Source organism: Anomaloglossus baeobatrachus, chromosome 9 (genome assembly GCF_048569485.1).
Source record: "Anomaloglossus baeobatrachus isolate aAnoBae1 chromosome 9, aAnoBae1.hap1, whole genome shotgun sequence".
Taxonomy (NCBI): domain Eukaryota; kingdom Metazoa; phylum Chordata; class Amphibia; order Anura; family Aromobatidae; genus Anomaloglossus; species Anomaloglossus baeobatrachus.
Genome location: NC_134361.1, coordinates 101,475,834 through 101,501,765, shown reverse-complemented (window position 1 = coordinate 101,501,765; position 25,932 = coordinate 101,475,834). Strand labels below are relative to the sequence as shown.

The following is a 25,932-nucleotide window of genomic DNA, read 5'->3' as shown; positions in this document are numbered from 1 at the left end:
TGAGGGGTCTAGTTTCCAAAATGGGGTCACATGTGGGGGAGCTCCACTGTTTCGGCACCTCAGGGGCTCTCCAAACGCAACATGGTGAGGATAAAGATTCCAGCTAATTTTCTGTTCAAAAAAGTCAAATGGCGCTCCTTCCCTTCCGAGTCCTGCCGTGCGCCCAAACAGTGATTTTTCGCCACATATGAGGTATCTGCGTGTTCAGTAGAAATTGCCCAACAAATTTTGGGGGTTCATTTAATCCTGCTACCCTTGTGAATATGCAATATTTGAGGCTAAATTAACATTTTTGTTGCAAAAAGTAAAATGTTCATTTTTTCCTTCCACATTGCTTTAGTTACTGTGAAGCACCTGAAGGGTTAATAACCTTCTTGAATGTGGTTTTGAGTAGCCTGAGGGGTGCCGTTTTTGGAATGGTGTCACTTTTGGGTGTTCTGTGTCATGTAGACCTTTCAAAATCGCTTCAAATGTGATGTGGTCCCTAAAAAAAGTGGCTTTGTAAATTTTGTTGTAAAAATGAGAAATTGCTCATAAACTTTGAACCCCTATAACTTCCTTAAATTTTTTTTTTTTTTCCCAAAATTGTTCTGATGTAAAATAGACATGTGGGAAATGTTATTTATTAATTATTTTGTGTCATATGTCTCGTTGGTTTTAGAGCATAAAAATTCAAAGTTTGAAAATTACAAAATTTTCTAAATTTTCGCGAAATTTCCGTTTTTTTCACAAAGAAATGCAAAAAATATCGGCCTAAATTTACCACTAACATGAAGCCCAATATGTCACGAAAAAACAATCTCAGAATCACCGGGATCCGCTGAAGCGTTCCAGAGTTATAACCTCATAAAGTGACACTGGTCAGAATTGCAAAAAATGGCCTGGTCTTTAGGGTCAAAATAGGCTTGGGGCTGAAGGGGTTAATACTGCTCAATATAAAGTGATACAATTAATACTAAGATAAAATAATTATAATAAATATCTTAATCTTAATGTTTAGCGCAATTAATTTCAGCCTATTGGTTCGGCCTTCCACACCAGTGACGGTCACGTGTGTGGCCTCTCGGAAAAATTAATTTCTCAGCCCGGCTTTACAGCGACAGCTGGCCGCCATTTTGCTGGGCTCCCAATTAGTGAATCGCACAAATTTCATATTCAGAAGGATGTGAATTTATTTGGAAAGTTGGAGGTGAATAGAGTTTGCCTCAACCAGATTTTCTCATATGTAAAAGCTGTATATGTCTAATTGGAGTACAAATAACAGTAACTTCTTTCACAGGTATTAGTGCTTTAAATTTTACATTCACGAGATCTATTTCCCTACTGCAGGGACTATTACATAAATACTCTACAGTGTGTAGATGCAGTTCTCAGAACACATAAAAAGTAAAGGATTACTTGTATCTAGGGATTAATTGAAAGGATATAGAGATACACAAAACATTTCATTTATCTAAAATTCTCCTAACCTAAAATCACTGTGAGCTTACTTTTGTAGGATTACTCCCCCAGCTGTATGATAGCATGCATATGTATGACTGTGGCTGCAAATATACTGCTTCTTGAATAATATTCCCTTTTTTCAGCTAAAGTACACAATTATCCCTGAAAATGATCACAGAGCAAATTAGTGTAAGATATTCAAAAATAAACTTCGAGTTGTTAGGGAATGAATTTGATTGCTGAAAGTGTGTTTTATTTTGAGAAGGCACAGGGGAGTGTATTTCTATTAAAACTAGCTCCCTTACGTTTTTGCTATATGAAAAGCAATTAGTTTAGAGGTATGCCTCGAAGATAATTTCTAGAGCATTTTATGAGAAATTTTGAATTCATTTTTTAAGATTTACAGTATGTTAAATAAGTATGTTGTATATGTTATTCACATGTATAAATGTACTGTATGTATATACTTTCGCTCTCTCTCTCTCTCTTTTTATATATAAATATATATATATATATATATATATATATATATATATATATATATATATATATATATATGTACAGATGTGGTCTAAATTGTTGGTATCCTTCTGTTAAAGTAAGAAAAACTCACAGTGATCAGTGAAGTAACTTAAATCTGACAAAAATAATTTTATTTTTATATTTACTAAATATCAAATAATGAGATTTAGACAATGCTAATTTAACCTAGTAAACAATAATTAAAAAAACCCTCTATTTTTGATCTTTGTCAAGGTACAGCAGAAAGCTGGGGGCTGATATTATCAGACCGGGAAGGTCGATAGTTATTTGGCCCTTCCCAGCCTAAAAATACCAGCGTACAATAACTTCAGAATTGGTGCATCACATTAGATGTGCCAATCCTGGCACTTTGTCCCTGCTATTCCCGATTGCCCTGTTGAGGTGGCAATTGGAGTAACAGGGTTAATGGACTGGATGTTACCTGTGTTATATCAGCTGGCATCATTTCCAGGGATTAGTAATGGAGAGGTGTCTCTCGGACACCCACGTTACTAACCTGGTCGGTGTAAAGTTAAAAAACACACACACACACAGAAACAAATAGTTTATTTGAATAAAGACTCTCCCACACAATCCCTTATTTACCCATTTGTTAAAAAAAAATGTTCCCACAAAGCTCCAATGTAATCCACAATCCAGGACTGAAACTGCAGCTACTGTGAGTAGCAGTAAAGTACAGCTATTCACAGACACTAGCTGTGACCACAATGTTCATCAGAGCTGCTGGCTCACCACTGTGTTTATCAAGACCTGGCAGCTCTGATGAGAGTTGTCATCACTCGGCACCTGTGAACAGCTGTACTTTACCACTATTCGCAGTTGATGGAGTAGCAGTCCTGGATCTTGGATTACGTTGGAGCATCATGGTTACATTAATTTACTAAATTGGTGAACTAGGAGAAGCGTGGGGTACTCTTTATTCAAATAAACCATTGTTTTTCTTGTATATCTGTGTATTTTACCCTTACATCTGCAGGGTTAGTATTGGAGGTGTCTGATAGACACCCCTCCATTATTAACCCTGGGCTTGATGCCAGCTGATAATACTCAGTTGACATCAACCCCATTAACCTATTAACCTGATTGCCAATGCACTAGGGCAATTGAAAAGAGCAGAATTGGTGTATCTAATGTGATGTGCCAATTCTGGGGCAGGTGTGGGTTATTTTTAGACTGGGAAGGGCCAAATAACTATGAGCCTGCAGATGACTGCTGTACCTTGGCATCTACTGCATCCATAGAAACAATGCAGTGGGATTTTAGAGGCCTTCATTTTACTGCAGGACCACACCATAAAAGTGGAGATATGGTGAACAACTGTGTCCCACCCATTTCTTTAGCTGTTAACCTGCCATATTAAAGCTCTTATAACCCATATATATATATATATATATATATATATATATATATATATATATATATATATATATATATACAAATGAGTGTGTGTGCGTGTCTTTGTATGTGTGTGTGTGTGTGTGTTGGGCAAGCCATCGAATTTTGAAAATTATAAGACTATTAGAAGTGTTAATTATATGAAAGTGATGCAAAAATGAAAACTACATTTTTAAACATCCTTATTTGTTCAGTATCAACCATGAGCACCTCATGCAGTCATGCACGTAGTTATACGTCTTGGCATGTTATCAGTGAGGTTATTAAATGTTGTTTATGCAATGTTTTACAATGCTGAATGCACTTGGGAACAGAAATCATCAAAATTCTCTGCTGGCAGCTCCCTTTGAAATTGTCAACCAATGATGTCCCAGCTATTCTTGATGTGAAAAGAGTCTGGAGACACTACAGGCCATGGTACCCCATTAGGGCCATATTCACAATAGCACAAGAAATATGTAGAATGGCATTGTCCTGTTAAAAATGGCTCCTTGAACAGTTTCCCGTTATGATATGAAGTTCCTTTTATGACGTTGACCATGTAGGTATGAAGTGGCCTTAAGAAGGAAATACAAAGAAACAAAAAAGTTCAGAATGTATATCAGCTTACCACTCCTAAAAAAGTCCAGTCTAGAGAGAGTCCAGTCCGGCTTACTAGCTTGACATGAAGTGCACAAAAATATTTCCAGCCCCTTTGGTGGTAGAAATCCAAAGTTGAGGTTATAACCAAGCAACAGACACAGTCTCCGCATTTCGAGCACACAGCCTGTGTGCTCAAAATGCGGAGACTGTGTCTACTGCTTGGTTATAACCTCAACTTTGGATTTCTACTTCCAAGACTGCTGGAAATGTTCTTCTCTTTTTGTACACCTTCAGAAGGAAAGTCACAGCACCTTCTATCACCTGAGGTTATGGGTAGAGGAGGAAATAATGCTCAGTAGCTAATTAATCGATAGATTGGAAAAACATAGAGAGCACATACTAATAGCCCACAATGATGTGCTTGTACTGTCTATATTTTGTAGTCAGGCTAAAATTATTCCTTATTTAGAAGTTTAGCAAACGGTAACAAAAGCTGTTTGGAATTTTGGAGCATCAGGAAATGGAACCTCTTGATTGCTGGCCTTATAAGCCAAGACATTTGATATTGTGAGATGCTGTGCTGATGCCACTTGGGATTGGTAGTAGAACATAGCTGAGCTTTATGACAGCAAGTATGCTATATATTAGAGAAGTGCAAAGGATGGCAGACAATATGGCAGTGGTGCAGTTATAGAAGGAAAAATATTGGCACTGGTTCTTTAAGCTTTCCTCCTATTACATCCCAATATAGATATATGAATATTTGAGTTGTTGTATAAGAGTACACACTTATTAAAGTTTTCTAAACTACGTTTTACTTCCAATCCTCTTACGATTCCAAACAGCTATATAATTAATAGGAATGTGCAGTTTGGAAGTGTTGAGACAGACTTCACACTTGTGATTTAATAAGGGAACGTATAGTGAGAACCTCACAAAGTATTGTATAATACTGTGTACAGCACCTTAATCTGCAGCTGTCTGTAAAACATCTCACCTCCCTGAAGACCATGGTTTGCCTCATTAGTGGTGGTAGAAGAAATTATCACTTCACAGGCCAAAAAATCCTCTATTGCAGTTGAGGTGATTGATGTAACAAGGCTAAAAAATAATGATGAAATGTATGTTTCAAAAGATAGATTCAAATGGCAGAAACTTCAAAGGCAATTAAATGTGACACAGCAGAAGCCTTGCTGGAATAAAGCCTTTTCAAATAAATGACAGGTAGGAAACATATTGTTTTCATACCGCTGGTTTTCTGTCTTGTATTTATTTTTTAAATGTCTGTAATAAATAAAAGACGTCTACAAAGTGAAACTTGGGGCTGACATTTTAAGTAATGATATGACTTTAAGGCTCAGTTAAAGAACATGGTTATAAATATTTAAAGGGAATCTGTCAGCAGGTTTTTGCTATGTAATCTCAGGACAACACAGCAAGTTGTGTGAGTAAAAACACTGAAATCAGTGATGCATGACTTACTAGGCAGTGTGGTCTTATTTACTTACACTGAAGGTTTTATCAGTAAAGTACTCGAAAGACATACAGATAGGGACTCTAGATTGTGAGCCCCAATGGGGACAGTGTTGCCAATGTATGTAAAGTGCTGTGGAATTAATAGCGCTATATAAATGAATAAATATTATTATTATTATTATTATTAGTAGTAGTAGGAGAATAACATTGCCTACAGCCCATGTACCTGGTAGACTGACCATGACCCCTCCCCTGATAAGCAGCTCATTATCAATAGACAATGTACACAGATAACTGTGCTGAGAGTGAGGTAGAATTTCTGAACTTTGCTAAATGCTACATCTAAGAACTCTAATTGTGCCAGAATTGCTGCAACCATTAACCTAAATAATACACCATTTGAATCATGGTCTCTGATAGAAATGAGCAGACTTGTGGAAGTTTGAGTTCGCCAAGTTCAGCCAGACTTAAGTGAAAAATTATTTTTGGGACCCAGACTTGACTCCTGACCTTGAGCCCTATATAAATCAATGGAGACCCAAACTTCCATGCAGTAAAACAACTGTAAAATGGTCCTAGTAATGTCTAGCGTGTTGTAAAAGAAAAAAATGAAGTAAAATGGCCGAAATTACTCTGCAAACAAATGTAGAAAGGGAATAAATGAAAAAAAAAGTCATGGGGTCCTGGCTATTTTTGATAACCAGCACAGGTAAAGCAGACAACGGTGGGCTGCGAACCTCAGCTGTCAGCTTTACTCTTGTTATCAAAGCTAGAGAGGATCCCACAAGGTTTTTTTTAATTATTTTAATAAATAATTTAAAAAAAATCAAGGACTCCACCCTGTTTTTGATAACCATCCAAGATAAAGCAGACAGTTGGGGGCTGGTATTATCAGGATGGGAGAGTCAAGGATTTTTTATTCAATAAATTGGTGAATGAGAGTGTGTGGGGAAGTGTTTATTCAAATAAAGTTATTTTCCTGTGTGTATTTTTTTAAGTCTATACTTACCAGGTTAGTGTCCGGTAGACACCTCTCCATTACTAAGCCCTGGGATTCATGCCAGCTGTCAATTCACAGCTGACATCAAGCCCAAAAGTATAACCCCAATTTCGACTGCACCAGGGCAAGTGGGAAGAGTCAGGCAAAGTGCCAGAATTGGTGCATCTAATGGATGTGCCACTTTTGGGGTGGCTGTTGGCTGCTATTTTTAAGCTGGGAAGTGATAAATAACCATGGCTCTTCTCATCCTGATAATACCATTCTTCAGCTGTCTGCTGTACCTTGGCTGGTTATCAATAATAACTGTGACCCAATGCTGTTTTTTTAAAGAAATAATTAAAAAAAATGGTGTTGGATCCTCTCTATTTTTTGATTACCAGCCAAGGTAAAGCTGACAGCTTAGGGTTGCAGCCCGTAGCTGTCTATTTTGCATGTGTTGATTATTAAAAATGGGTGGGAGCACACATAATTTGTTTATTTTTTTAATCCTTATTGTTCACAACAGCATACAGTCATTTTCCACATGTAATAAAGCTTTATTAATTGGCTGCACCACAGCCTTTTAACAAAAGTTATAAATATACAAACAGTACCTGAATACTGAACTTGGACAAATACTTTTTTTAACCCCTTAACGACCCATGATGTACTGGGTACGTCATGGATTGTGTGCCGTTAATCCCCGCTCACTGCCGCGGGAAGGCAGCGGCGATCCGCGCACATATCAGCTGTTTTCAAAAGCTGACATGTGTGCCTGCTAGCCGCGGGAGGAATCGCTTCCACCCGTGGCCATTAACCCCTTACATATTGCTGCCAAAATCAGGCAGCGATATGTATATGCACGCCGCCATGACAGTCACTTACCCCGCCCCCACCGGAAGTCATGTGACATGATCACGTGACTTTCGGTGGTTGCCATGGTAGCACAGGGTCATGTGATGACGCCTGTAGCTAACGTGACTCACTTCCTCTCAATGCCGGAATACAGCTGGCATTGAAAGTAAAGCACCAAATCTGCAGTTCTCAGCTCTGTAGCTGAGATCTGCAGATAGTGCAGAGCGATCGGATTGATGATCCCTATAGCCCCCTAGGGAGACTAGTAAAATAAAAAAAAGTAAAAAAAAGTTTTAAAAAATTAAAAAAATAAAAAAAATAAAAGTTCAAATCACCCCCCTTTCACCCCATTGAAAATTAAAGGGTTAAAAAAATAAAAAATTTACACATATTTGGTATCGCCGCGTTCAGAAATGCCTGATCTATCAAAATGTAAAATCAATTAATCTAATCAGTAAATGGCGTAGCGGCATAAAAATTTCAAACGCCAAAATTATGTTTTTTGGTCGCCGCAAATTTTGCGCAAAATGCAATAACAAGCGATCAAAAAGAAGCATCTGCGCAAACATGATACCGTTAAAAATGTCAGGTTGAGACACAAAAAATAAGCCATCACTGAGCCTCATATCCCAAAAAATGAGAATGCTACGGGTTTTGGAAAATGGCGCAAAACGTGCGCCACTTTTTTTGGACAGGCTTGTCAATTTTTTTAACCCCTTAGACACAAGTAAACCTACACATGTTTGGTGTCTACAAACTCGCACTGACCTGATGCATCACACAGATACATCAGTTTTACCATATAGTGAACGCAGTGAATAAAATATCCCAAAAACTATTGTACGATCACACTTTTTTTGCAATTTTTTCGCACTTGGAATTTTTTTGCCGTTTTCCAGTACACTATATGGTAAAACTTATGGTTTCATTTAAAAGTACAACTCATCTTGCAAAAAACAAGCCCTCATATGGCAAGATTGAATGGGAAAATAAATACGTTATGGCTCTAGGAAGAAGGGGAGCAAAGAACAAAAACGCAAAAACGGAAAGTGCCTTGGGGCTGAAGGGGTTAAAGTCCATGTTTGATTCCAAGTCCAATATGAATAACACAATTTACTGTTCGGGTTCACTTATCTCTAGTCTCTGACAATCAACTTGAGAAAGCACTTTAGTCTAAACGCATGTCGGGGCATTTGTGGTGGTCACTACATAACATACACCATGGATAAGCAATGATCTAATACTTTTCTTTGCCTGTATCCCTCTTTATAACTCTTTGCATTATGCTATGATTTCTATGGGATTTGTTTTTGATGGCTACATCTGTATCTGGATAATGTTTTATGGAGACCATCCCTCTTTTCAGATTCTCTTTTAATACCCCTCAGGTTTTGCACCATATATGATTTTAATTTTATTTGTATTTAATAAAATATTTTGTATTTTATGTACATGATTGGTTTTGTGAACATTTTTAGTATTCATATATAGGCATTAATGTACACAGAAAGCCGTGCTGTGGGTGTGGTTAGCTTTCTGAGCTCTTCTACATCTAAAGGCCCCATTACACGCGACGACATATCTAACGATATATCATCGGGGTCACGGATTCCATGACGCACATCTGGCATCGTTAGTGACGTTGTTGCATGTGACACCAACGAACGGCCGTTAACAATCAAAAATACTCACCTTATCGTTGACCGTTGACACATTGTTCATTTTCAAAAAATCATTGATTGTTGAGGTCGCAGGTTGTTCGTCGTTCCTGAGGCAGCACACATCGCTACGTGTGACACCTCGGGAACGACAAACTACAGCTTACCTGCGGCCGCCGGCAATGAGGAAGGAAGGAGGTGGGAGGAATGTTACCGATGCTCATCTCTGCCCCTTCTATTGGGTGGCCACTTAGTGACGCCGCTGTGACGCCGCACAAACTGCCCCCTTAGAAAGGAAGCGGTTTGCCGGCAACAGAGAAGTTGCTAGGCAGGTAAGTCCGTGTGACGGCGCCTAACGATTTTGTGCGCCACGGGCAGCAATTTGCTCGTGACACACAAACGACGGGGGCGGGTGATTTCATCAGCGATATCACTAGTGATATCACTGCATGTAAAGCCCCCTTAAAAACGCTAAATGTGAAAAAACTGCTGCATCCAGTAAACTAAATGATACATCATTGGAATCAGGGTCTCTTTTCCTACATCATGTGGTTCTGAGATAAAGTAGAAAAAACCTTTTGACAGATTTCCTTTAACTAAATTCAATGTACTGCAGTTAAACACGTCAAAATGAGGCTTAATTGAATGAAATTAGTCATGTACCATAATCCTAAAAGTTTCTGTTTTACAGACTGCTTATGCTTAGAAGAAAAAATGAGAGCTGTTCCTCTATTATTACCCTTGGAAATATAGGAATATATTGCCAACTAGGCAAACCATTGTTAATGGAGCACACACAGTTTTATAGTAATCAAATTATTGCTGTCTCAGAATTTGTATCTGCTAGCAAGGAAAATAGTTAGGACCATTTGGTACAACGTAAAGAAAAGGTGCTTTAGAATGTTTAATTTATGGGGAATATACATATTTTAAAGTTTATTAAATTATTATAATAACAATAGTGATACTAATTTTACCTTTACGTGTTTTTCCAAAAATAAGACCTCCCCCAAAAATAAGCCCTAGCAGGGATTTTCAGCATTTTCGGAGCAAGGCTTAAATATAAGCCATTCCCCAAAAATAAGCCCAAGTCGCGGTTCAATAATGAAGTGTCCATGCTGATAAAAAAGTTATTGATTCTGCAGGAGACTTCATTATTGACAGCGGACACCTTGCAATCCATTTTCACCAGACGCCGAGCGGGAGGCCCAGCAGTGGATCACACACCCACATACATCAGATCACACACACACAATCACCCATCAGATCGCACACACAATCACCACATCCAGCGATACTGATTTCTTCTGGTCGGCAGAATTCTGAGACGCAGTGCAGTGGAACACGAGGACCTGCAGCTGCGGATGGAATGCTTACAGGACCTGCGATGCCTAACTTCCTCCCATCTTTCCCTGCAGCCGGAGACATTCTGCACCGCTGTATGTGGTGTTTGACTAGTGAGTGTGTGTGTGCGATCTGATCGGTGATTTTGTGTGTGTGTGTGTATGAGTGTGTGCACGCGATCTGATGTATATGAGTGTGTTGGCAAGAAGCAAGGGAGGGCGGTATGCAGCATACCAGCTGAAAGCGCCCACCAGAGATTGCAGGAGGATCTAGGAGCCATGCAGACATCCGGGGTCTGGCAAGTATGAGTCTCCTAGGAAGGAGGGGGTCTGCTTTTTTGGGGGGGGGGTAAACCTACACCCAACCATGTTTCTCCAATAATAAGACCTAGTCCAAAAATAAGCCCTAGAGCTTTTTGGGGGCAAAAAAAAGTATAATTGAGTGTCTTATTTTTAGAAAAATACAGTATCAATATGAAATATATTGCGAGAAGGTGCAGAGAAGAGCTCTGCATCATTTATGCTTTATGGCTGCAGTTAAGGAAGAGCTGATTCAATTTATTTAGGGATTCTAGAACCACTGAGTGATTTTTTTTTTTTTTAAATTTGAGAACACTCCTTGCCATCTGTTACCTTGACACACTAAGATTTACACTAAAGGACAATATATCTTGGGAGGGTATTAATTAGCACTCTTGGATATGGTTCAGATTACATTTGCAATATGTGTAATGCATGAAAAGTGCATTTGTCATTAAAAATGCAAAATGGTTTTTTTTAGAACAAAAAAAAGTATATTCCGTTAAAATTTCATAAAATTTATGCAAAAAAAATTCCAAAGTACATAGAATCACTTTAAGAAGCGACTGGAGTAATTTTGTGCAAATTTTTTGCTGCTTTTGAAAAAGTCACAATTGACGAATCAGCCAAAAGCTGAGCTCCAAACCTCGGGCACAATTGCAAACATAAAAAAAAACAGGTGAACACATAAAATAGACTTTAAATAAAGGCACAGATTAGCAGAAGAATAAGACGCAAATGAAGAATAGGAGAAAAGCAGCAAAAACTGTACAAAAAAATGTAAATGCAATAATGAATCTGGCTCTTTAAAGTTGGAAAAATGTAAAGATGCTAAATATACACAGTCAGAGCGTTTCTATTCATGTATGGTTCAAAAGGTAATCCTCATTATTTATTCATATCGGTAGCAGTAAATATATAATTTGTTATTTAAGGCGATGTAGTTCATATCCATACTGCAAAGGTTTCCTCTCTAGAGGTTATTCGTACGTTACAGAATTTAACAGTGCCTTTGGGTCCATGTTGTAAACTTTACCTTCTGCCATGCTTTGCCTATGGCGTCTATAGCAATACATGCATTTCTAACCTTGTAGTCAGATTCTTGTCATGTTTCTGCATTGTTACTGTTTTGCTCTTAAAAGTCTAAATTAAAATATTTATTACTTTGTTAGTGTTCTATAAATCCCTCTATGTCTTTCAACACTCCCTGAATTATTCTGGGCATGCTCTCATTCAGTTTCAACCAAAATCTGGTCCCAGGTCTTTTCTACACATTCTCAATGTTGGTGCATACTGGTAGTCTCTCTTGGATATGTATACAGCTTTTTCTTTATCTCTAACCACAAGTGTTCCATTAGTTTGCAGTCTGGGAACTGTGAACGCCAATGCAGTAGCTCTACTTCATTGTCATTGATCCATTTCTTCGCTGATCTCAATGTACGCTTCGGGCCATTGTCCTGCTGGAACACTATGTCATCCTTTTCATACCCATAGTACTCGAGTGTATGAAGTAACTCATCTTGCAAGATACTCACATATAGCTCAGCATTTAGACCTCAATTAATCCTGGTCAAGTATCTAACGCCTTTGGCTGTGAAACAACCCCATATTATCAGGCTTCCTCTACCAAACTTGACAGTTCCTTCAATTTCTCGATCCATTAGCCCCTTTTCCCTTTGTTTCTTCCAGATCCATTTGTACTCAAAAGAGCCTAATCTATTTACTTTTTTCTCATTGCACCTAATCAACTGTTTTCATTATTCTACTGTTTACTTTCTGTACTTCTTTACAAACTCGAGCCAATGCTTCTAATGCTGATATTGAACGTAAGGCTTCTTCACCTTTTTTCTGGCCATCATTCCAGACTTGTGTAACATGTGTTGCATGGTGCTTGCATGGATGTCTGTGATCTCACTATTATGAAGCATGTGAGCCACTTTCACTGCTGTGTTTGTTGCTCCAGAACTGATAGCCATTGTGATGAGCCTACTTGTTGACTCTGATATTTTGACTGAAAGTCCATCTATTGGCTTTTGAATGGATGGATGGACTAAATTTCATATCTTTCCAACTGTCTTGACACTAGCATGATACAGTTGCCAATTTTATTGGCTCATAGACCACTATGGATGAGCTGGATGATGCTGTTTTTCTTTTCTTGGGTAACATTCTTCATGGCTGCTCCTTGATTCAAACCAGTGATGTTTTCCTTGAGAATCAACCTGATAACACACTGAGCTATTAGGGAATGTGAGAATAGGTTGTAATTGGTAGTATACAGGATATAAATAAGCACATACATTTTCAAACACCAGGAGCAAAACAGTAACAATGCAGTGACATGACAAGAATCTGCATAGCTAATCATAATCTAAATAGTTGCAAGTTACATTTATGGATGACGGCACATCGGTGGCTCAGTGGTTAGCACTGCAGCCTTGCAGCGCTGAGGTCCTGGGTTTAATTCCCACCAAGTACAACATCTGCAAGGAGTTTGAATGTTCTCCCTGTGTTTGCGTGGGTTTCCTCCGGGTACTCCGGTTTCCTCCCACACTCCAAAAGACATATCAATAGGGAATTTAGATTGTGAGCCCCAATGGGCCATAGTTGCCGAATATATGTGAGCCGCTCCGAGTCTCAGGAGAAGGGCGGCATACAAATCTGACAAATAAATAAATAAATGAGATAGCCAAGATGATTGTCTATAAAATGAAGGTAGCCTCAGTCTCAAATCTGTAGTAGATGGTGAAATAGGGAGCCTGAAAGTCAAAAGTTCAAAACATCGTAACACTTTTGCTTGATCCTGTATCTTGCTCAGGCAATTCATTTAATCAGTTCTTAAAGGTTTTTTTCAAACTAAAGAAACATATTACAGCAAAGTATTGGCCAGATTGTGGTTGTCATTAAATATGTTTAAATCTTCCAGCAATGATGTCTAATAAGCACAAGTTTCAACAGTCAGATAAACTTTCTTACAATGCATTTAGCACGCTTGGACAAATCGGCACCGATTCATCATGTTAACACCAGAAAACCGATGTAAAACTAACTAAAGAAACTATTGCAGGAAAGTAAAGTCCAAATTGTGGTTGTCATTAAATATTTTAAACTCTTCCAGCAATATGCTCCTAATAAGCTCAGGACTCAGCTCAGTTAATTTTGCACATTTTGACACATGGGCCTTGATTTACATTTATATATTTGAAAATAATGATCTTCAACATATCAAACACTTAAGAGAAAAGCAGAAATATACATTCTATTGCTTGAAACATTATAATCACAGTGCATACAATATATACAACAAAAAAAACCAAGCCAGAAATAAGTCCCATTCAGGTATAACATACCAAAAAGTAAAATTCCAATCCCTAGCGCATATGGATTACATAATGTTACTATTGCGTTTACTTTACTGAACTCTCTAATTGTGACTGTTATGTATTCTTTCAGCAAATACTTTTTATAGGTGAAGGACTAATAATATTGACTGTAAAATGGAATGTATTGAGGCTTAGACAACATTCTTTATCCTCGTCAAGGTTCCCGGATGAAGGAATGTAGGTTTTTATGTACTAATTGTTTTGGATTGTGTTCTTAGAAAATAAAAAATAAAAAAAACTAATCATGTCTGTCAATTTCAGGATATTGAAGAAAGTACCAGACGTGAAATTGGAATGCAGAGGATCTATTCAGGCTAAGGATTACTGTGGTCCACTTCTACAATAGAATAATCATTTCACTTATAACCTTCCCTTCTTGATGTTGAGGACCATTGAGTGGTAAGACACATTTATTTACCTCCACTAGTGGTTTTTTTATATATCAATAAATTGTAAATGAAAATCTGAACCCAGTAAATATATTTGTTACAGATACAAGGCTGACATTTGAATGGAACTGGTATAGTAAGGATAATAAATTTGAGGGCTCGCTCATATCACCAAATTAAGCAGACACGTTTTTATTGGATAGCGCTTTGACCAATGTGATGTAATGGGGCGGTGCTAATCAGCACTTTTTTATCGCACACCAATTCAACATTAGAAAAAAATCACAGCATTATGCGATTTGACGTGCAAATCGGATGCGACTCACTCATTCAAGTCTATGGAGGCATGAGAAACATCAGACTGCACTCAGATCACATGCAAGTGCAGTCTATTCCCATGAACTCACACAAAGGAGAAGATGGAGAATTTTGTTTTCCATCTTCTTCTCACATTGTGTACCGACTCGATCAACTTTGAGAATCAGATCAAAGTAAGCTGACACTCCAATCAAACTGATCAGAACTTAATCCAAGTATCATTAACATAAATTATCTCTCAAACCAGAGAATCTACAGTGAATGCCCTACCTGCCCTGAGAAAGGGATGCCAGTAACTCCCTACTAGAAGGGAAGAGGCAACCTGTAGCCTAAGGATGCATATTTTTATACTAGTTTTTCTTCAACTTAGCATATTGATTAGAAATGAGCAGATCTTTTGAAATTCAACTTTGTTAAGATTTCCTCAACAATTTGATTTGCATCAAAAGTAGCTGCAAATTGCTTTACTGAGAAGCTTCAAATTACTCAGAAAACAATCGAGGAGAGAAAATAATACCCCAAAAGTAATACATTTAATTTCAATATGATTTGTATAATCCACTTTACCAGGTCAATTTAGAGAAGGAATCCAACTGTCCTGTACAAGCTGTCAGTCCTACAGCCAGCTGTGATCCACTGGACCCAGTGATCTTTGCTAACCCAAGTACTGACCACCACCGTACAAAGTATAATAATAATTAATAAACTGGAATAAACTATGTGTAGTCATATTGAAAGGGCATTATAGGGAAGCCAACTGTCTTTAGTCCTCTCACTGATTCTTCAATAGTGTGAAGTTTGGAATTTTTGTTTAAATACTCGCAAATTGCATCTCTAAGTATTAGAATATACATGGAACCAGAAAATTCAGGAAATTTGACTTAACACTAGAAGTCCCAGAGAGGGGTCATTTAACATTTCTACCTTTGGAACCCAGAGAAGGGTCAAACAAGCTGAAGGATTTTAGCTAACATCCTATAATTACCGTCTTTTGTTCTGTAATTAAGGCCATTACTGTTGCACCACGGGAGGTTGTTGTTTTCCATTGAGTTTAGCCATTTAGTTTCTAGTTAGTTCTATTCAGTTTATCATCAGTCATTTGACCCTCTTTCGGGACTTCAGGGGGAAGCTCGAAATTTCTGGGACTTCTAGTAGTCAATCCTCCTCAGATTGATATCCTCACAACTAACGTTGATGCAATAAATAACACTTGTGACGATCTTTGGTAAGGCTATGTGTACACCACAGTCTGGCATGTAGTTAACAAATATGCTCTGATGTGTTATATATGGTAACAGGATTACTTAAACCTTTCACTTATCCTTTTGGATACTGTTGATTGAAAAACACTGTCAACTGCATCTTCCACCAAGCACTATCTAGTAGAAAAATGCATGTTTGTTTCCATATATTGCAGATACAGTCAATCAGGTCGAAAGGATATTTACACACACAGGTTTTTCCTGGGGATTTTTTGCTGCTCTCCGAAATGCCAGTCTGATAAAATTGGATACATACCAAGTTAAAATAAATAAATCTTTATTTTTATATAGCACTATCATATCCCGCAGCGCTTTACATACATCAGGAACACTGTCCCCAATGGGGCTGACAATCTAGAGTCCCTATCTGTATGTCTTTGGAGTGTGGGAGGAAACCGGAGAACCCAGAGGAAACCCACGCACACACGGGGAGAACATACAAACTCCTTGCCGATATTGTCCTTGGTGGGATTCGAACCCAGGACCCCAGCGCTGCAAGGCTGCAGTGCTAACCACTGAGCCACTGTGCCGCAAGTTAAACCATGTATAAGAACGCTCCTAAAAAAAATAAGTTTAGGGAGATATGGAAAGGTTTACAATCACTAAATGAAGCAGTCAATTGCTGGCTTACTTCCAGTCGCCTTGTTTTTTTTGGGGGGGATTTCTGGGAGTTTGGAGAATTTAGGACGTGATTACTTTAGTAATTGCAATGGATAATGATTACATGTGTTCTGTTATTTTGATTTCTTGTCATATGTTAAGTTACTCATTGTCTCCCATATATCTGCTTCCACAAATCATTAAGTAATGATAGTTAATATGGTAACGTGGGTAATGTTCTCATGGCAAGACCCATAACTACAGTTTATACAGTACATCACAAACTCTCATTAATATTTTGAGGGGAGCAGTAAGACCAGGTTGAATTAACTTGGGCATTCTACATTTCAATTTCCTCCATTTTGATCCATTTTTCATGTATTTATTATTAAAGTGGTGGATCACACCTTTTCATTACTGGCCCCATCGATATTATTTTGAGCAACAATGTTTCTCTCAAATACCTTGTATTGCTAATAGTGTCTGTGGGAGGCGCTCTTGCAAACCGCTCACCACCTTCATGTGACCCCCCCCAGGCTTTGTGCCTTCTGATGTCCGGTGATGTCATGTCAACTGAGGCCTCCCGCAGTCTTTCTGAGGGACTGGGCTGTGGACGGCGTTTCACCATTCGTCACAGCCCAGCATCACAGCCCATAATCTCCCTGCTCCTTCCTCCTTCACTACGGAGCCTGCAAGAAGAAGAGGCGCTGGGCTGTGATGAGCCATGAACCTCCGCTTACAGCCCAGGGACTCACGGAGACTGGGTCCGGCTGCGGTCATGTCAGGTCAACCATAAGTTAACGTGACATCACCAGACATCAAAGGTCACAGAGCCCAGGGGTCATGCGATGGGGGTGAGCGGTTCACAGTAGCGCCACTCACAGGTACTATTGGCAACAGAAGATAATTGAGAGAAACCTTGTCTCTCAACAAAGTAATGAAAAAACATGAACCACCTCTTTAACTGCTGTGATTGCATAAATTAAAAAAAGGGCCTAATTCTGACAACTATGTAGTTTTGCACCAAATTGTGGCCCACAAAGCATTGAATGAGTGAGTTCAGCGTATAACAAGTTTAGTTTTCACATTGAAGTGTTAAAAACAATGCTTATAGAGAAAAACAATGATAAAAGGCATCTTATTGAGATCTGTATTTCTTTTACCAATGCAAAATTCATAAAAAAAACTATATTAACCCCGTCAGCCTGATTTCACCTTCCCTGAGTAGGCTAAATTATACAGTTCTGACTAGTGTCTCTTTATGGGGTAATAACATTGGAGAGCTTCAAGGGATCCAAGTGATTCTGAGAATGTTTTTTCGGGGTATCAGTCCATGATAGTGGAAAATTTAGTACAATATTTTTTGTGTTCGTTTGTGAAGAAAAATCAGAAATTTGGTAAAACTTTAGAAAATTTCGTAATTTTCAAAATTTGATTTTTATGCCCTTAAACCAGAGACTTATGTCACACAAAATAGTTAAATTATATTTAGCACATCTACTTGATATCTGCACTACATTTGAAATACACACTTTTTTTGTTAGCAAGTTAGAAGGGTTAAACGTTTTTCAGCAATTTCTCATTTTTCCAAAAAAATTTACAAAACTATTTTTGTTAGGGATCACAACACATTTCAAGTAACTTTGAGAGACCTATGTGTGGTTTAGACACATTGTAAAGCTCAGAAGGCTGGGGGCAATTTGCATTTGGGAGTGGAAATGTTGCTGGATTTCTTTTTGGAGGGAGCCATAGCACTTTTCCAGAGCCTTTTTTCCACCAGTAACTTGGAAGCCTCTTGTTTCCGTTAACAGATGACGGACATGGGTGGAGATGTGTCTTTTTGTGGATTGAGTTGAATGTTAATTGGTTGATATTTGGGGTACATAACATTTTGGATCAGCTCACATTTATCGTGTGCTCTGTGATGAGCACTTACATTAAGATTTCCAGCTATATCTCTGAAATCCATGACCCAGGTGAAACCCCCGACAGATCCATTCACTATAATGAGGCAGCATAGTTACTGTCCTTCTTTTCAAATGTGCACAAAACTGTTGTTAACCACTTTTTGTGGACACCTAAAAAGACATGTAAAAGGATGGACCCTGCCAGACCACAGGCCACATGGGAGTTTAAAGTGACTCCATTAGTCCCACTACAGTGAATTTTGCATTGGGAATTTTGTCTGAATCATGTTTTTCAATGATTTAAACGTAATCCCTGATGTTAGCATTCACTGTACAGTGCAGAATAAATGTGAGCTATGCCTTTTTTTAATCTTTTGGAGGCAGAATAAACAAATCAATAGCAGTTGGACAATTAACTTTATTACTGTTTTTAGGCCATTCATCTTGCGGTATAAGTGATAGGGTGGCTTTATTACTCAGATCAGTACAATTAAAGTGATACCAGATTTACATAGTTTTTTTGTTAGGTTTGGCTACTATCACCCTAAAAAACACTTTTTATAAATAAAATGGCTTTTTGTATCACCCTATTTTGAAAACTATAGTTTTTTTCTGTTGACAGAGTCATGTGAGGGCTTAGTTACATAGTTACATAGTTACTTAGGTTGAAAAAAGACCTAGGTCCATCTAGTTCAACCTTTCTCCACCAGTTCTACATTTAGTCACTAAGTCATTTATAACCAACAATGTTGTGTGTACTGAGGAAATCATCCAGCCCTTTTTTAAAAGCTCTTATAGTGTCTGCTCTTACTACCTCTTGTGGTAGGGCATTCCACAGTCTGACTGCTCTAACTGTAAAGAACCCTTTCCTATTTAGCTGTTGGAATTGCTTTTCTTCCACTCGCAGTGAATGCCTCCTGGTCCTTAGTACTGTCTTTGGAAGAAATAAGTCATGTGCCAGTCCTTTATATTGACCACACATGTATTTATACATATAAATGAGATCTCCTCTGAGACGTCTTTTTTCTAAGCTAAACATATCTAACTTTTTCAACCTCTCATCATATGAGAGGCCTTCCATTCCTTGTAGTTGTCTAGTTACCCGCCTTTGAACTGACTCTAACTTCTGAATGTCCTTTTTAAAAAGTGGAGCCCAAAACTGGATCCCATATTCCAGATGTGGCCTTACAAGTGATTTATAGAGGGGTAACAATACGTTGGGATCACAGGATCTAATCTCTCTTTTTATACACCCTAAAATCTTGCTTGCTTTAGCTGCTGCTGCTTGACATTGTGTGCTGCTGCTCAGCTTATTTGTTCTGTAGTCCCGAGTTTACTTCCATTTAATGTATACGCAGTTATAGGATTACTCCATGCTAAGTGCATTACTTTACATTTATCAACATTAAATCTCATGTGCCAAGTATCTGCCTATTCTGTCTTTGGCTTGTCTTTTGTGAGAAGAGTTGGAGTCTTTATTGGTACCATGTTGGACCACATAATTTTTGATCGCTTTCTACTTTTATTTTGGTGAGATAGAATCAAGGAGAAACAGCAATCCGGGAATTGTTTTTTTTCTGTGTATTTTTACACATTCACCATGTCATAAAAGGGATAAGGCAGTTTTTATTATTCAGATCAGTATGATTACAGTGATACCACATTTATATTGTTTGTTTTTTTTTGTTTTACCACTTTTAAACCATTAAAACAGTTTTTCTGGAAAAAAATAATGTTTTTATATTACTTAATTCTTAGAGCTATAGCTTTTTTTATTTTTTCACTGAGTGTGGTGGCTTGTTTTTTGCTGGACAACTTGTTGATTTCAGGATACCATTTTTATTCACATATAACTTTTTGACCTTGTTTTATTACACTTTTTTATCAGCTGTATGATGAAAACACATAGTGTTTGCAAAATTTTTAATATTTTTTTATTGAGTCTTGGAAATGGTTAGCTTGTGTGACAGTTATATATTGGGTTGTTCTGAATGCATGGATATGAAATGTGTGCTTGGTTTTCATTTATCTTTGTTTTTACATAAATATACAGATTTATTGTTATATGCTTTCAGTTTTTTATATTCTTTATTTTCTGATTTTTTCACATACTTTTACCCTTTTTTTTTAACTTTTTTAGCTCCTGTATGGAAAATTAACTTTTACTACTCTGATAGCTGGTATAATGTATTGCAATGTCCCACCATTGTAACATATTATACCTGTCAGTACGGCACAGACAGAAGCCTCTTAGACCACACTCATGGCATAGCCTAACAGGCTTACCATAGATTGATGACCTGGAGATGGTCGTGCCAACCTCAGGTTGCCATGTCAGATAAGGGGCATAACTGTATTGGTTGGAGAGGTGGGAAAAGAAGACTCTTTGCCATATAAGTAGTCACACCAGTAATATACGTAGCACATGGTAGGTATGAGCACTTGTTAAAGACTATACATTGCAATTCTTCCATTTATTACTTAAGTTGCTTACTGGATACTTGAAAATTATAAAAGCCAAGGTGTACAAATAAGCAGTTCTGTGGAGTTAGGGTCGTGGAGTCGGTGTCGGAGTTAGTGTCCTATTTGGTGGAGTCAAAGTCGGAGTCAATATAAAATGGACCAACTCCTAATCCTAAAATATGTAATAAATTGAGTACAGTAGTTCAGTACAGTATGTGCTGAATATATTTTCATAAGTATTTGTGAAGGTTATGAAGTGTCCTATAAATGTCTGTTCTATTCATAATATAAGGATCTAGGCTTTTAGTTGAGCTGAACTTGTCCTGCACTTCATGTACATGCTCAGTAGTTGTTGCCAAAACCCTTACAATTGATTCCATCTTGAAAAGATTGCTGGGAAAGGGGCAATTTTAGATCAAAGCTCTAGGTGGGGCAGTACTTTTTTAATGATTGAGCGATTGCTTGAGCTGAAACCATTTCTTGTAGACATGGCCAACTCTCAGGTAACAGTAAATGAAGGAGGTCAATGAACATAGTTGGTTGTATTGAAGGAATTGCTTCATCACCCATTTATAGTGACTAAAAATTTAAAAGCTGAAAATTCAAACTCCTGACATTTTCATAAAGAAGTGGAAGAACTTGCTGTTTTGCCTGTCCCAAAGAGGAGGTTTAATTGCAGATGCCATTCCTGCTTCAATAAAATGGCGAGAGAAACTAAAATTCTTCTAGCAAATGTTTATCTGGACTCAAGTCATTGTACACTGCTGAATGATCCCCAGCTTTCTAAAGAACAAGAAGATCTGCCTGCGGTAGCAGTTAGGATGAGTGAGCTACAGGATTGCCAAGAGGAATTGGGTCTTGTCGTTGTTACTGCTACCATATCCCCAGCCTCATCAGATGAGGAGATTCATTCTGAAAAGTATTTAGACAACATGGAGCTGGTGAGGCATTGCCTAAGGGAATAATATTCTTTGAATTATTTTTCACAGATTGAGATTATCCCTCCCATTTTCAATGTGCTTTAGTACTGCAGCAGTACACAACAATCAGATTGGGTCATTTTCCTTCCAATTATATTAAGCTGTGCTCTCTGTTCCCCTATCCCTCTGCTAAAAAGTCTAAAATTGCACTGCTTGCCTGGCAACCTTTTTTTGAAACTGGCTGTCATAGCTCTCTGGATTGGCTGGGCTAGAACATTGGATGAGTAGTTACCATGCATGCTACCCCTGAATAATGCTCTTTGAGTTTTCAGCATTTTGTGAAATAACACTCGGCATTTATTATTTTTGGATCAGTGCTCACAAATTGAATCACAATGTGTTCAGATTCACAGGAATCTGCTAACTTGAGAAAATTTGACATGGGTGTATTCACTAATGTATACTCAGCACCTCTGAGAAACAGAAAAAAACATCCTCATCCAGTAATTTTGTATTTCACTCGTCAGAATGTTTTTGTTGAGACATATATATATATATATATATATATATATATATGTATATATATATATATATATGTATATATATATATATATATATATATATATATATATGTATATATATATACTTAATGTGGCATGTAAACGTTTGGGCACCCCTGGTAAAAATTATGGGTATTGTGAACTGTGAAGAAAGTTGAAGAAAAAATGATCTCTAAAAGTCATACAGTTAAAGATGACACATTCCCTTTATATTTTAAGTGAAAAATATATTTTTTCACATTTTACATTTGAAAAATTACAAAAAGAAAAATGGGTTGATGCAAAAGTTTGGGCACCCTTGGAGATTTGTGTGCTCAGATAACTTTGACAAATGTTTCAGACACTAATAAACCTGTTAGGGTTATAGCTTGCTCAGTATTACTGTTAGGAAAGGCCAAATGATGCAAATTTCACACATTTATAAAAACCCAGGCTCTTCTAACCTTTTGTCAAAAACCTGCAGCCATGGATTCTTCTAACTAGCTGCCTTGCACTCTGAAAATGAAAATGGTAGAAGCCCACAAACTAGGAAAAGACTTTAAGAAGATAGCAAAGCATTTTCAAATTGCCCTTTCCTAAGTTCAATATGTAATTGAGAAATAACATTTAACAGTTACAGTGGAGTTCAAGATACGATCTGGAAGACCAAGCAAAATTTCCATGAGAGCTGCTTGTAGAATTGCTAGAGTGGCAAATCAGAACCCCTGCATGACTGAAAAAAGACCTTTAGGAAGATTTAGCGATCTCTGGAATTGTGGTACATTATTCTACTGTTTAGAGAGTAGAGACAAAGGCACAAATAGGGCCTTTATGGAAGATTCGTCAGAAGAAAACCTCTCCTGCTTCCTCACCATAAAATTCACCATCAGAAGTGTGCAAAAGAACATCTAGTTAAAAGAAAAAGGTTTTGGTACCGTGTTAGCCAGTTGAAAAATGATTGATTGCTCTCAGTGAGAGAAACAAAATTAAAATTTTGTAGTTGTGATACCTTTTAATAGATATTCAGTACAGTCCACAATATTGGACAAAAAAGCAAAAGAAACATCTAATATCAGTGTGCAGGAGAGAAGGGCAATTCACAGCCTGAAGAAAAACAAGGAGATCACTATTAAGCCAGCAGATAAAGGGGGCGCCATAGTTCTCCTGAATACAACGGACTACATTAAAGAAGCAAACAGACAACTTATGGATATACAGTACTACACCAGACTGGATGATGACTTAACCCCAAAATATACGAGGGAGTTGAAAAAAGTCATCAGATGTCTGGGTACAGATTCCACAAACCTTCTGGATCTAATACCTGAGAATCCAAGGATGGGAGTTTTCTATATGCTACCCAAGATTTATAAGCCAGGTAACCCAGGGAGGCCGATCATCTCAGGGGTGGGAACGCTCACTGAAGAAATCTCTGGGTGGGTAGAAAATGTCCTTAAGCCACTGGTAAGGAAGACCGCCAGCTATATACAGGACACCACTGACCTTTTAAAAAAGCTATCTACAATAGGTCCTCTACCCGAGAGTACCATCTTAGCCACCATGGATGTGGAATCCTTATACTCTAACATCCCACATGAAGATGGACTAACCGCCTGCCAAATGTTTCTTGAAGCTAATGGGATCCCTTCTGAGTCTGTATTAAGACTCGTCAGATTCATCCTCACACACAACTTTTTCTCTTTTGGCGAGGAGCTATATCTACAACGCACAGGAACTGCTATGGGAAGCAAAATGGCACCACAGTATGCCAACCTTTTCATGACTAAACTGGAAAATGACTTTTTAGCATCCTGCAACCTCAAACCATTGGCCTATTTCCGTTTCATCGATGACATCTTAATAATCTGGACCGAGTCTGAGCAAGAGCTTCTAAAATTTCATGAAAAATTCAATGCATTTCATCCAACCATAAACTTGACATTGGACCACTCAAAAACAGAAATCAACTTCTTGGATACCACTATCAAAATTCAAAATGGCTCAATCCAGACATCAGTGTATCAGAAGCCTATTGACTGTCCCACATACCTCAGATGGGACAGTTTCCATCCCAAACACATTAAAAAGTCCATTGTCTACAGCCAGGCCCTCAGATATAATCATATCTGTTCCAGCCCTGCAGACAGGGATGAACACTTAACCCATCTTAAAAAGACATTTCAAAACCAAGGCTACCACCCCACCTCCATTGATGATCAAATCATTAGAGCCACAAGGACCCCTAGAAGTGAACTGCTTCAATACAAACAAAAAGAGGAAACTAGTCGAGTACCTCTGGTGGTGACCTACAACTCACAGCTTGAGGTGCTGAGAAGTACGGCCAAGAAACTTCATCACATTCTACACAAGGATGACCGGTTAAAAGCAATATTCAAAGATCCTCCATTGCTGTGCTACAGGCAACCTCCTAATTTAAGGAACATCATGATCCAAAGTTCTATGCCCTCAGACACACCAAGAGGAACTTATACTTGCAATGTAAAGAGCTGCAAAACCTGCACTCACGTAGAGACCAAAGACCGGATACAGATCCCTAAAACACAGAAGGACTATAAGATTCCTGGAACATTCACATGTTCCTCTTCCAACGTGGTGTACTTAATCCTGTGCACTATATGTCCTATTGGGGGCCTCTATGTTGGAGAAACAGGACAGAGAATAAGAGCAAGGATGAGATCTCACCGCCACACAATTACAGACAAAAAAAATCCATTTACCTGTGGCCAAACATTTCTGTGCTCCAGGACACAACATAAACCACATGAAAGTTGTCATATTAAAAGGCAACTTTAGATCACAGAGCCATCGCAGGGTCTGGGAATACAAATTCATCACAATGTTTAACTCTGTGGACACAGGACTCAATCTCTCAGAAGGATTTATGACTCATTATAAAATCTGAGAGGTCAGCTCCAGAGACTCACCAGACCTCTGATCCCACATGGATATTGGGACAATAAAACTCACACCACTATTCAAAGCTAATGAAGGATTCACTTTCCAAGCTCAGTGTTTGTTTATTTAAATGTCCTTTTACTATGCATCGCTCTGCCCTGTTTTGTGTATATATTTGTGTTTCTTCAGATATTTTGTCATACCATGCCTGAGGAAGAGACCTGAGATGTCTCGAAAGCTTGCTTTATAACATCATATTTAATTTTAGTTAGCCATTAAAAGGTATCACAACTACAAAATTTTAATTTTGTTTATCTCACTGAGAGCAATCAATCAAAGAACATCTAAACATGCCTAATACATTTTGGAAACAAGTCCTGTGGATCAATGAGATTAATATAGAACTTTTTGGCCACAATGATCAAAAGTATGTTTGCAAAAAAATGGGCACAGAATTTCAGGAAAAGAACACCTCGCCAAACATTAACAAGGGAAATATTTCTCGAGTAGAAGGAAAAATGGATTCAATGAAATTTCAGCAAATTCTTGATGCAAACATAACATCATTTGTAAAAAAGCTGAAGTTGAAAAGAGGATGGCTTCTACAAATCGATAATAATCTTGAACACACATCAAAAGCCACTACAGACTAACTCAAAAG

The 25,932-nt window shown here is 37.9% G+C and overlaps 1 protein-coding gene across 5 annotated transcripts in view; it reads left to right on the top strand.

Moving 5' to 3' along the window:
• The window catches only part of TENM1 (teneurin transmembrane protein 1), a 1,354,271-nt gene that overhangs the window by 187,451 nt on the left and 1,140,888 nt on the right, over positions 1 to 25,932 (top strand). For all 5 annotated transcript variants that reach the window (XM_075323916.1, XM_075323915.1, XM_075323914.1 and 2 more), the window contains exon 2: positions 14,219 to 14,356. The gene's annotated coding sequence lies outside the window, so the exon portion shown is untranslated. The remainder of the gene's footprint in view (positions 1 to 14,218; positions 14,357 to 25,932) is intronic.